The sequence below is a fragment of the Condylostylus longicornis genome, unplaced genomic scaffold, assembly GCF_029603195.1.
Source record: "Condylostylus longicornis isolate FDR11 unplaced genomic scaffold, ASM2960319v2 ptg000040l, whole genome shotgun sequence".
Lineage (NCBI taxonomy): Eukaryota > Metazoa > Arthropoda > Insecta > Diptera > Dolichopodidae > Condylostylus > Condylostylus longicornis.
In genome coordinates, this window is record NW_026578009.1 from 5008541 (window position 1) to 5020783 (window position 12243).

A 12243-nucleotide genomic window follows, 5' to 3' on the forward strand; every position below is an offset into this window, starting at 1 on the left:
GAAAAATTTTCACTTACCCCCTCCCCCCCACCGCTCCTCCTCTTCTAAAAGTTATAGCCTCTCAAAGTAATAAAATTTCCAATTTTTTGATTACTTCATGTAACGAAACCACAAATATTTTTTAAATTCTGCAAATACAGAAAAATATAGCTATTGGTTTTTCAATCGCATCATAGCACATTTAAGCATGGAAATGAAAAAATGACCATTGAAATTAACCAATATCTGAAACCCGTTTCTCTTTTTCAAATATTATCTTTTTATATCGTTTTTTTTTCATCCAAATGTATGCAATTTTTTTTTTAATATTTTGATCTATGAATAAAAGTAATTTAAAATTAAACAGATTTCTTTTAAGGGACAATATTTTGACTTGTTCAGAGCGAAAACTGCCACTGTACAAACCATTGGCTAAATCTAGCTTTATTATTTGTATTTACAAATAAGCAACTACCCATATTAATGATATTTTTGTAAAGAAACCATATTCAAATTGGAATTTGCTTTTATCTCAATATTAACAAAATTTATTAAATGAGTTGATCTAAAAGTAGCTACAATTCAATATAACACTCAAAATTTCATAATATAAAATTTAAATTAATTTTTGAAATTAGAACAGTTTTCATCATATATAAAATAATCTACTTTATTTACATAATAGTGGTTATAATGGATAACGCTCTTCATGCTTTTATAACAAAAACCAAAAAGAAAAATCGATAAAATAGGAAAAAGTGATTGACTTTTTTTCACGATTCATTAACGTAACAATATCCCATTAAAAAAAAAGAGAAGAGAAAAAAAAAACAATTTTATTTTCGCTATAATAATTTTTTCGATATAATATGCGATTTTTTTTTTTTTGTACAATATAGACGTATACTTTGTATGTATGTATATAGAATAAGCTAGTTACAATTTACGAAGAATATTTATTTGAACCTTCATCAATCAAATTTAGTTAGGTGAAGAAAATTTCTTTTAATTTTCGTTTAATGTCACGTAAGGGATCATTCTACCATCATATACTCTATCATTAAGGGATACCGCACAGAGTGCCGCATTAATAAATTTTATTTGTTTTTTTGTTCTCTTCTTTTTTTTTTTTTTTGCACCCATAGTCATTCTTATTTTCATTCTTGATAAAAATGTTTTATTACCCATAAAAATGTTTTACTGGTTTAAAACAGACCTCGTATACTATATACAATAGAAGAGATGGGAACATCAATTTTGTTAAAATAAGGAAGAAAAAAAACCATTTAATTTATTTTTTTTTTTATTATTATTATTATGTTATCATTATAGCGTTATAATTATCTTTTTAATATGATGTGTAAAAGAAGTTTTGTAATTTAATTCTTATATAACTTACTCGTAAATGTTGCAAATCAATAGAAGAGATTTTTGGGTAATATTGGTAAATTAATATTATTTGACCTATAGAACATACATAATATACAAGTTATTTACATAAAATATGATTTATATTTATCAATTTTACTCTCTTATGTAGCAAATACATTTTGTAAGCAACTAGCGTTTTACAAGACCTGAAACTATCCTATTGAAATATTTGATTTTCAAGCTCAGCTTTGCTCAATAATGAACCAAAAAAATTATAATTAAATTAATTATTGAAATCGTACTACAATGCTTAACATTTATTAAAGCTGAAGCCAAGTGAGAAGAAGGTGAATAACTATCATGTATTTTTTATAATGTAATTTGCGAACGAGAAAAAATTTTTTTTTGTATTGTGTATCTCGTTTACCGTCTACGTTTGTTTTTAAATGTATACAAAGTTTAATCACTATTTATACACTTTGTTTTTGAAGGTGATAGATTCAGTCACCAATTTAAAGAGAAATGCAAAGATCCAATTGAGAAAATAAGTAATTTCAGTGGAAAAATGAAGTATCCACTAGAAAAAAAAATTTGATTTAAAAGTGAATAAACAGTAAGATGAACAAGCGGGATACACGATTATATTTTTACTATTTTTAGCACAATTCCATATAATTTTAAATAAATGAAATAGAAATTTTAAATATTCTATCAACTTTGTTTTATAAATACTAGTATGGTAAAACATTTTCTTACTTTCATAAGTATAAGAAATCTAAAAATATTAGAGCAATAACAAATAATACAAGTAATTATAAATCAAAAAATGAAAATTGCCTTTAACACTCATGATATACACTATGTATATATATATATGTATGTGTGTATATGCATATGCACAATATACAAAGAAAATGGTGTTCAATTTTATTACAATTAAGACAAGGAGCCCCACAGTATCATTGTGTATTATTGTGTTCTTAAGGGTTTCAGTATTTTTCGTACATATAATTGAAAATGTAAATGTATTATGTCAAACTATAGTAGATCAATGGTATTCCTTACATAAAAGACTACACGATTTGGAGCATTTTCCAATTTTACACCTATTTCTTTCCTGAGATGTAATTGAAAATATATAGTAATTTATAATATATTCATTTTATGTTGAGTTGCTAAGAGATGACAAAATTTAGTCAATGCGAGATTAGATGGCACTGTCGTTAATTGTAAAAACATAATCAAAGCGGTGAACGATAAACGGCGGACGATTTCCGTTGTTAAACCAGGATAACATTGGAACTAAAAATTAACTGTGCAGTGTTTTACACATAATATCACATATAAATGGAAACAGATAATGTAAACAACAAAACACTAGCCGTAAAGCAGGAATTTAGGAAACTGTACGAAAGTGCAGTTAAAAGAACTAAAGAGTTCCGGGTTCAAAACCTGAACAGGTCATACTAGTATAATTAATAATTTATAAATTAATATCTAATACTAAAATATATATATATAAAAAAACACTACACATGACTGGTTTCGTCCTAAGAACGACAGATGGCAGGAGAAAAGTGTGACCCTGATGCGGATAGTTGAAATTGACTAATCATCTATGAATCTAGTTAAAATACAAAATGATTCAAGAAACTGAAACAAAGCTTCGGATTTCGATTGATCATACGGTAACGACCATTAGAACATACATAAAGACTATAGGGTAAGATTTTGGAATTTGGAACGTTCGTATTGCGCAAAATAAGAGTTCAATTGAGAAGCTTTATTTAGGGAGCTATATGCTCCCAAATTGCAAAAATTCAAAAAAAAAGAAAATTCGCCAATAGTCTACTTGCTCTCTATAACAGTTGAGCTCTCTAAAAATTGACTAAAATGTAGATGAATCAAAGCAATCTAATCGAAAAATAGTCATTATAATAGATCTTCAAAATCCTTTATTAAAACGAAACAATTTCTTCTCATATTTTTTAAAAATATTTCGGAATTTTTCTTAAACCTTTACATTTTCTTTGATGTTTCATGTCCAATATGTAAAAATTTTTAATATATTAAGAAGGGTGATTAGATTTTTTATGCGCATATACACCTGTACTATACTTGTTGAAATTTTCAATAGTAATACAAAAAAACCTTCACCTGTCATACAGCATCTTTTTTAGTCATTAATAAAAGTTTTTTAAAACAAAAATTATTCTAAGTTCTTTGATAAAAAAAAACAAAATTTATTTAAAATTTTTTTGCACTTTAACTTTCATCCAATTAATAAAATTTTATAATTTTAATATTATGAATTCTAAAATTTTGTGAATTCCATACAAATTGTATAAGCGCCCAATAAAAATACTATTTTTAAAAAATTCATCCTAAAAAAAATTACGAGAAAAAAAAACCGAACAAAATAAAAAAAAATTATAGGTGATTAACTTTTAAAATATAATTTAAATAATTTTAAACATAAAAAAAAAAATTTAACAAAATATTGGACCTAATTCACATAATATTTTTTTTTTGTTATTGTTTTTGCTGCTTTTGACGTTCCAGAAATACAATAATTTTTTTGTAATTTATTTTCAGATTTTATTTCCTCTCTACAATCATTTTCAGTCACGTTTATTAAACGCTTGAAAGAAAAAAGTGCCTTTTAAACATAAAAAAGTATTAACATTATCCTAAACTACTTGTCGTACGACACTATAAAAAACAAAACAAAAAAAAAATCATTATTACCCAAATGAAGATCTAAAAACATAACAAAGCCAACCATGTATACATACATACTCGTATATACAGTATGTTGTATATTGTATGTAGGCATAATATAAGAATAGTAATATATGAGTAAAAAAATGTATTTAGTCCAAGTTCTGATCATTTTTAGTTCGAAAAAAACAGCTGAATCGCACATATATAAAAAAAAAAATTAGGTCTTGTAGAGATCCGTTCATCAGTTTATAACGAAGGGGAAAAATTATACAAATATGCGTGTGTATGTATGATTGTAGAGCCTATTTGAGTATATATATGAGCACATTATAAAAAATTCAATGTTTTTTTTTTAAAGTGATTTTTTACTGAAATTTTTTCGTTTGTTCCTGTATATTTTAAAATTTTAGAGTTGCCATATTATGTTGAGCTATATGTGCAGTGAAAAATTGTAAAGTTAAAAAGATTTTTGTTTTAAAGATTAGGCAAAAACTTAAAAATACAACAAAATGAAATAATATTAGTCTAAAATTACTGGCCGAAAACGTATCATTCCAGATACACGACATTGGCTGCAAAAAAACATACGATATAGTTATTATATTCATATTTTCAAGTTGTCATCGTTAAGACGCTATTAAGAGTCTTAATTAAGATAAAACTAAATCTAATACCTAAGAGTCCCGCTATTATTCTCCCTTTGCAAGAACTCTTATGAAATCGTTATCCTATCAAAAATGCAAACCTGTATAGCCTGTTCGGTGTTTAGAAAAGAATTTTATTAACACTAATATTATAAAAACAATAATTTCTTGTCAGTGTCAATTTTAATTTCAATTAATCATGAAATTAATTAATTAATATAAATTAATGAAGTTTAAAATTTAGTGTTTAATAAAATTTGATTTTTCTTTTTCAATCGAGTTGGCAGTTTACTAACTTACAATGGAAAACTAATTGACAAATATCTTATGATAGAACTTAAACCTCCAACAACTTTATTTGAGTGAAAACACAATTAAAAATTCTTATTAAAGAATTTTAATTAGTAATATTTAAAAAAAAATCTTAAATCAAGTTAAAACTTTAAAATATTAATAATGTGAGTAAGAAAAGAAATCTGATATAGTCCTGCGAAAGTGCTACAAAAGATTATGAAAACCCCTTTTAAACATTACTTTCCAATTTTTAGAACTTAGTAAGCTTTTAATTAACATAAAATATAATTGTGGCTATTAGTAGAGTTTTGTTTTGTACCATCTGAATTCTTTAAAAAGCCCGCCAGTTTGTTCTGGTAACAATCAGAACTTAATTATTAAATTTCAAGAAATTCCATCAATTCGTTCAGTAGATAAGGCAAAAAAATTTAAAATCTGCCCGTAGTTCGGTTTCTGAGCCCTAATCTTTCCAAAAAATCACATGGTATGGCAATACTATTTGTTTTTTTATTCTTCAAATAAAAATTATGAAAATGTGAGGATTCTACACTTCCATTCTGCGTATATAAAATAGCTATTTTAAAAACGCGTGCGTATGTCATTCCGATACGAATATTTCGACTATAATTAGATTTTGATTTAATCCTAGTTAATCCATGTGGTTACTTTCAATAGATATATTTCTGATCTTTATTTTTATTTACTTTTGTATTTTTATAAAATTTTTTCAAATAAAAAACTCAAAGTGAAAAAAATTTTTTTTTTTGTTTTTAAATTTGGTGATGCGTCAGATTTTTCCCTGTAGTTTCCCTGCGTTTGGTCTATATTATTGTGTACATGAATTGCATTTTGTTTTTAAATGAATATGCTCATACTATAGATCATTGATCTTAAAATTGTATGTAAATTTAATTTCAGAATTTTCATTTTCACTAAAATAAAATTGAGAAGTTAATGCAAGATAGTTTTGAAGACAGTTTTTCTCTTTTCTTGTATACTATATGAAAAATGACAGTTACGTTGCTGTACAAGCTAATAATTTTTTATGTATTTTGTTTTTTCCGATTTTCTTTGTCCTTTAAAAGAAAAAATGTACATGAAAAAGAAAAAAACAAAGTACTGTTGTAAGAATTATTTGGTAATCCTGTCACATATGCTACCAGATTACTTTAATTTTTTACAAGATCTATTTATGAAGATTATCTGAACATCAAAGACCGTTGACTGATAAATAAGGTCTTTACTTATTAAGTTACTTGATTAGTACGATAATATTGCAATTAATTATTATATATGCGAATTAGGAAAAATATACAAGCTTTTATACTATTTAATGATGCAGTTGGTTATGATGCAGTAAAATAAATTAAAATTGTTCAATGCAGGACTATTTGGAAATTTTTTATATATTACAGAATTCCTTCTCCAATTATACCGGGATATATAATGAATCAATATTGATTAGTAGAATAATAAAATTATTATTGTCAGGTGTTTAATTCTATAGGTTAAAATGTTATGAAATCTTTGGTGTATTTACTAAATAAAGTTGGGTCAAACCAATGTGTTGTAGCACATTTCCCTTCAACAATTAGTGAAAATACTGCTTTTAAATACAGTCTATGTATATCTACCACACTATCAAAAACATTTTCATTCATATACGAAACTATTTCTAGGATTGCATAAATTTAGGATGAACGGTTTATGCAGTCTTGTGCAAGCAAAAATTAATTTAAATAGGGCTTAACATAATGCTCGATTTTAAGGGTTAATCGCGTGAGTTAAGAAAAATAATTATATTTTTTAATGTTACGGAATTTACCGTTAGCTTTTTGTGTTTATAGAAATTTGAAAAAGCTTACGGTTTCGGAAATATAAAGCGTCAAAAATTCAAATTTTACAAATTTTAAGAGGCGATAAGTTGAGAGGGGGTGAAAATGGAAGAAAAAATTTTCTTCTAACGAAATAAACTATTTATTAGTATCTAAAAGCTGCTAAAATTTCAGGCTCCTACAACCAAAAATGTATTTTTGATAACGGTACATTTGAACGGCCATTTTATAGAGCGTAATTTTAATAATAAGGAATTTTTTTCAAAAAATTCTCTATTAATAGAAGAAACTTTGTATAATAATTTAAATTTTATTTAATTTTTCACTTATTTTTACTTCTCAGAAAATTGTTCAACAATTTCGCTTTACTAATTAATTGCGAGTATTAAAATTTATGGCAGTTTACTTTTGTTATTCAGTCATTTAATTTCAATATTTTCATAGATTCAAATGCGCCAGTATTCGAGTAAAAATGGCTAAACTATCTTTGGAACATTTTGAGATTTTTCAAATTTTAAAGTAATTTATTAATATCGGAAATGGCGTAATACCTAAAACTCTACAACAAAATTTTATTGTACGACAAATTGAATTGAAATATATTAACATTTTACTTTTCAACATTTTCAATAGTATTTACAATAAGACATTTTACTAATAACTAATATGAAACTTACTTAAATAGTCTACTAATATGAAACTTATTTAAATTGAAAGTACCATCGAATATAATTTTAAATTTTGATTCAATGGGAAAAATCAATGTAATATAGATCTATTTTCAATGAAACATGGACTAATGTCTCCTTGTTTTTCCTTCAATCATGAATGCCGTATAAAGAATTCAAGCAATTCTTTAGAGATACAGACTGTGACAATTCGAAGGAGTTAAATCGGGAGAGGAAAAAATAACTTTGGTATATGAGCTTTTCGAGTAACTAACAGCTTCAGAAACCTTTTTTGGTCTTGAAGATATCCAAATATACAATGAAAAAGTCATGAAGTACTGTGGAAATTTTTGTTTAAGAATGATTTTAGAAAAACTGTTGAGGTCCAGGTCCCATAGAAAATTTCAAAAAACCTTAAAAAATCAATTTTACTTTTCAACATTTTCAATAGTATTTACAATAAGACATTTTACTAATAACTAATATGAAACTTACTTAAATAGTCTACTAATATGAAACTTATTTAAATTGAAAGTACCATCGAATATAATTTTAAATTTTGATTCAATGGGAAAAATCAATGTAATATAGATCTATTTTCAATGAAACATGGACTAATGTCTCCTTGTTTTTCCTTCAATCATGAATGCCGTATAAAGAATTCAAGCAATTCTTTAGAGATACAGACTGTGACAATTCGAAGGAGTTAAATCGGGAGAGGAAAAAATAACTTTGGTATATGAGCTTTTCGAGTAACTAACAGCTTCAGAAACCTTTTTTGGTCTTGAAGATATCCAAATATACAATGAAAAAGTCATGAAGTACTGTGGAAATTTTTGTTTAAGAATGATTTTAGAAAAACTGTTGAGGTCCAGGTCCCATAGAAAATTTCAAAAAACCTTAAAAAATCAAGAAAAATATCAACCATTCGGTTACTTGTTTTCTGACTTTTTTAACTATATTAATAAACTTTACAATTAATTCAAATATTCTTAAAGACGGTCAACTATATACACAATTGAGAAATGACTCTTTTACTTATAAAAATGTTCTCATTAATTTTCGGAAACAATTATTTTTCATTAGATATCGAAATTTATTTTAAATTAATAAAATTTAAGGTCAAACAATCCAAAACAAAACGCATTTCAACTTGGTCACAAATTTATAAAAATATATTTGGAATATTTTAAAAATACTAAATAGGCATTTATAACCAACTTATTTTTATTGCAAATTAATTAAAAAAAAAAACAGACTAATAAAATGCATAAATATGCGTCTAACCATCATTTTCCCGATTCATTGGGGAGGGGGGTTTTAGATTTCATAAGTAATAACAATATACAACCCACAAAGTTTAATTACTAGATATACATTGAGCTTAAATATGAATAGAAAAAAAAATTTTTCTCAAATAGAATGCATACATTTGTGTTCCTATACAAAAGGATTCTACATATTCATATATATATTAGGTATATACAGTCATTCATCAATTTATTCATTACAATTATATTATGAACGAATTTATATTCACCCTTCTTTTTTATATTATTATTATTATTTATTTAACAGAACCCAATATACTCATGTATGCTGTCCTTTCATATATACATATAATATTCATTTATGTATTTACAAACTTATTCTTTTTCTTGATTCTATTTTATATTTCTAAGACATTTTCTATGTCATATATAGAGAAATAATAAAATGTAAGTACAATTTCTAACTACAATGTTATTATATGCAATAACCTAAAATATAAAAAAAAAGTATACACATATTATATGTAAGGAAATAAAATGAAAACGATCTCAATATACAAAAAAAGAAAGGACAACCCTCTGACTTATAGTCAAATAAGTATTTAAAGGGCAGATTTAGTGTTAATTTTTTTTTTTGCTTTCATTCTTTTATTTGTTTTTCATTTATTCTGAGGGTAAACTTTCTTTCTCTTATGGTCTTGTATATATAATAGTAATATAATAATAATATAATAGTATATTGTAAAAGTAGTACAATAGTAATAAAAATAATAAGAACAGAAAAATAAAGGAAAAGGATCTTTAAGGATAAAGAAAAGAAAAAACTATGTGAGAGAAAATGCAATAAATAAATTTATTTCACCCAAAAGTCAACTAAAATAAAAGAAGAAAAAGAAAACAACAGGAAAACGCAGAAAAAAGCATTCCATAATAATAACGTATACAATTTAAGCGCGTGCAAAATGAACACGTAAAAAACAGTAGATTAACCAGAATTGCTTACAATGTAATATTTATGATGATTGGCTTAACAATATACCCACAATGTGATTTAAAGCAAAAAGAAAAGAAACTGGAAGTGATTTTGTATTTTTATTGTAGGTCTTTTTTCTCAGTGTACCAGCTTTAGGTTACACCGAAAAAAATTCCTTCAAAAATTAATTTAACAATTGCATAGTTGTTCAATAAAATTTAAATAATATGATAATTGAAAATTACACTGGCTATTTAATAAAATAAGAGGCAATAAGGTAAAATTATTTGTTTACATTTATATAAACCGTAAATAAATACGATTCACAAGTTGGGACATCTCATTCACAACATTTATATCAATAGGATTGAGTCGATTTTAAATGAAATTTCTTAAAAATTGCGTTTCGCCACCTTCCTTGGGAGGATTTAATTATTATTCCACGACACGAAAATAAGCTTATACTATTTAAATTATCGACGTTATGCAACAGAAGTGATGTTCCGGATGTGATGTTAATTATTCAACTGTGATGTTCATATGAAAACTGACATAATCTCTTCCGACATTTTTAATATTATTGTCTCTAAACCTAATGTTATTTCTCGTTTTCCAAATCTTTTTGTTGCACCTTTTAACAGGACTAATTTTGGGAAATATGAGCCTTTTAGATTCTACATTTAGTAGAATGCTGAATCTGGGTAAAAAAAATTTAAGAACACAATTGATTTTCCACTAACGAAATTTACGATGACAAAGTTTTTACTTGCTTATTGGCATAATTAATTATTCTGTTTTTTCTAATTCTTATTAAATTAGTACTTGTATGGCAATTTTTAACTATATGCGATATTTAATTTTATTCAAAATTTTACTTACTTTGCTGTAAGTCAAAATTTGTTCTCTATAAACATGCTATGATTACGTAAATTTGAGCAAATTTAAAAAAATTTAATTAGAATCTGATAGATTTTTGTCAAAATCTGGTTTGGATTTGAATTACTCAACAAAGCTGCACTAATTCCAACTTTACTAATTAGTTTATTTGTTTATTTTAAAGACATTTGCGGTTCTAAAATTTTAGTGCATCCTAGTTATATTATGATATTTAATTAATTTTCGTTACAAATAAGCTTCAGCTAATAAGGTCGGCTCACAGCATTAATTGAAATGAGAGAAAAATAAATCTGGCTCCTAAGTTCTAAGAACATGTCTTTATCGACAAACCAATTAAATTTAAAAAAAAAAAATAAAAACGTACACGACTGACGAATGTCGAAATCTAACTTCAAAAACTATTTTTCAAATTTATAGAATATAAAGGAAAAATAGAATGGAAAAAAAAATCTGTTATAACAACGGGGTTCGCGTATTTTGTTTATTTGGTATATGCATAAATCACTTTTTAGGGTTTTTTTCCGTCCAAGTTAATTTAAACACTGATTTCATAGCTCGTTTAAGATGAAATTACTTTTGTAATATTTGCGTATTAAAGTAAAAGAGTTGGATTAATCTTATGTAATTTATTCATTTAGTTTTTTTTTCTTTTGCTTATAGAGAAGGGGTAAAATATAAAATTGATGAGCTTATATAGATGGTGAAAACATTTCGAGCTTGATTAGTATTCAATAAATATGTGGGTTTTAACAACAGGGGGTGGGTGGAGGGTAGATGGAATATAAAAAATTAATATAATAATAATAGTTTTAATATATAAGCAGATTTTAATGTTTAATTGTAAAATTAACTGTTATATAACGAAGATTTTTTTTTTTTAATGGAATCAATATTGTTAATATTTACTCAACGTTATTTTATGCTTTCAATAATTTTTCCAAAATTAAACGAATTAAGAAATTGTTGGGTAGATTAAAATTACATGGGTACAATAACAATAAGAATGCAAGAGAGATATGGGCAAAATACGACCTTAGGAAATTGGATGAGCTCTTGGCGATGTCTAGGAGGGACATTGCCTTACGGCAATCTGTAGGGAACATTGGACGTTAGGGGAGCATTCGGCTAATGCTGATATTGCCTTTCAACACAAAATGTCGCAGAATGGGAAATGGGCATTTTTCATTATCTCTGCGGGGCCATACTGTTCACGTGAGGCAGAACATGTGTGAAGGGGCTAAACGAGATATCAAAGATAAATATCTGGGATTTAGATAGATTCCTTAAGAGAACTGGGGAACTCATAGGCCACTTGGTAGGAAGCTTGGATATGTGGTGCTAGCAAAACGGCACGTTTGCGCTATTTATGATGCAATGGATCTGCCACGTCAACCAACGAATAAATTATATTTAACTAAATATTTTGTAATTAAAATTGTTTCTTCAAAAATTGTAGTTATTCAATTGCTTAAATATATAAGCAACGATTACTACAGAATTCTACAGATTTCCGCGCTATATGTCTATAGTTCACTTTGTATAATTTTTGGAGCAAAAAATAATTGCAAAGAAAAATTTTGTAATTTT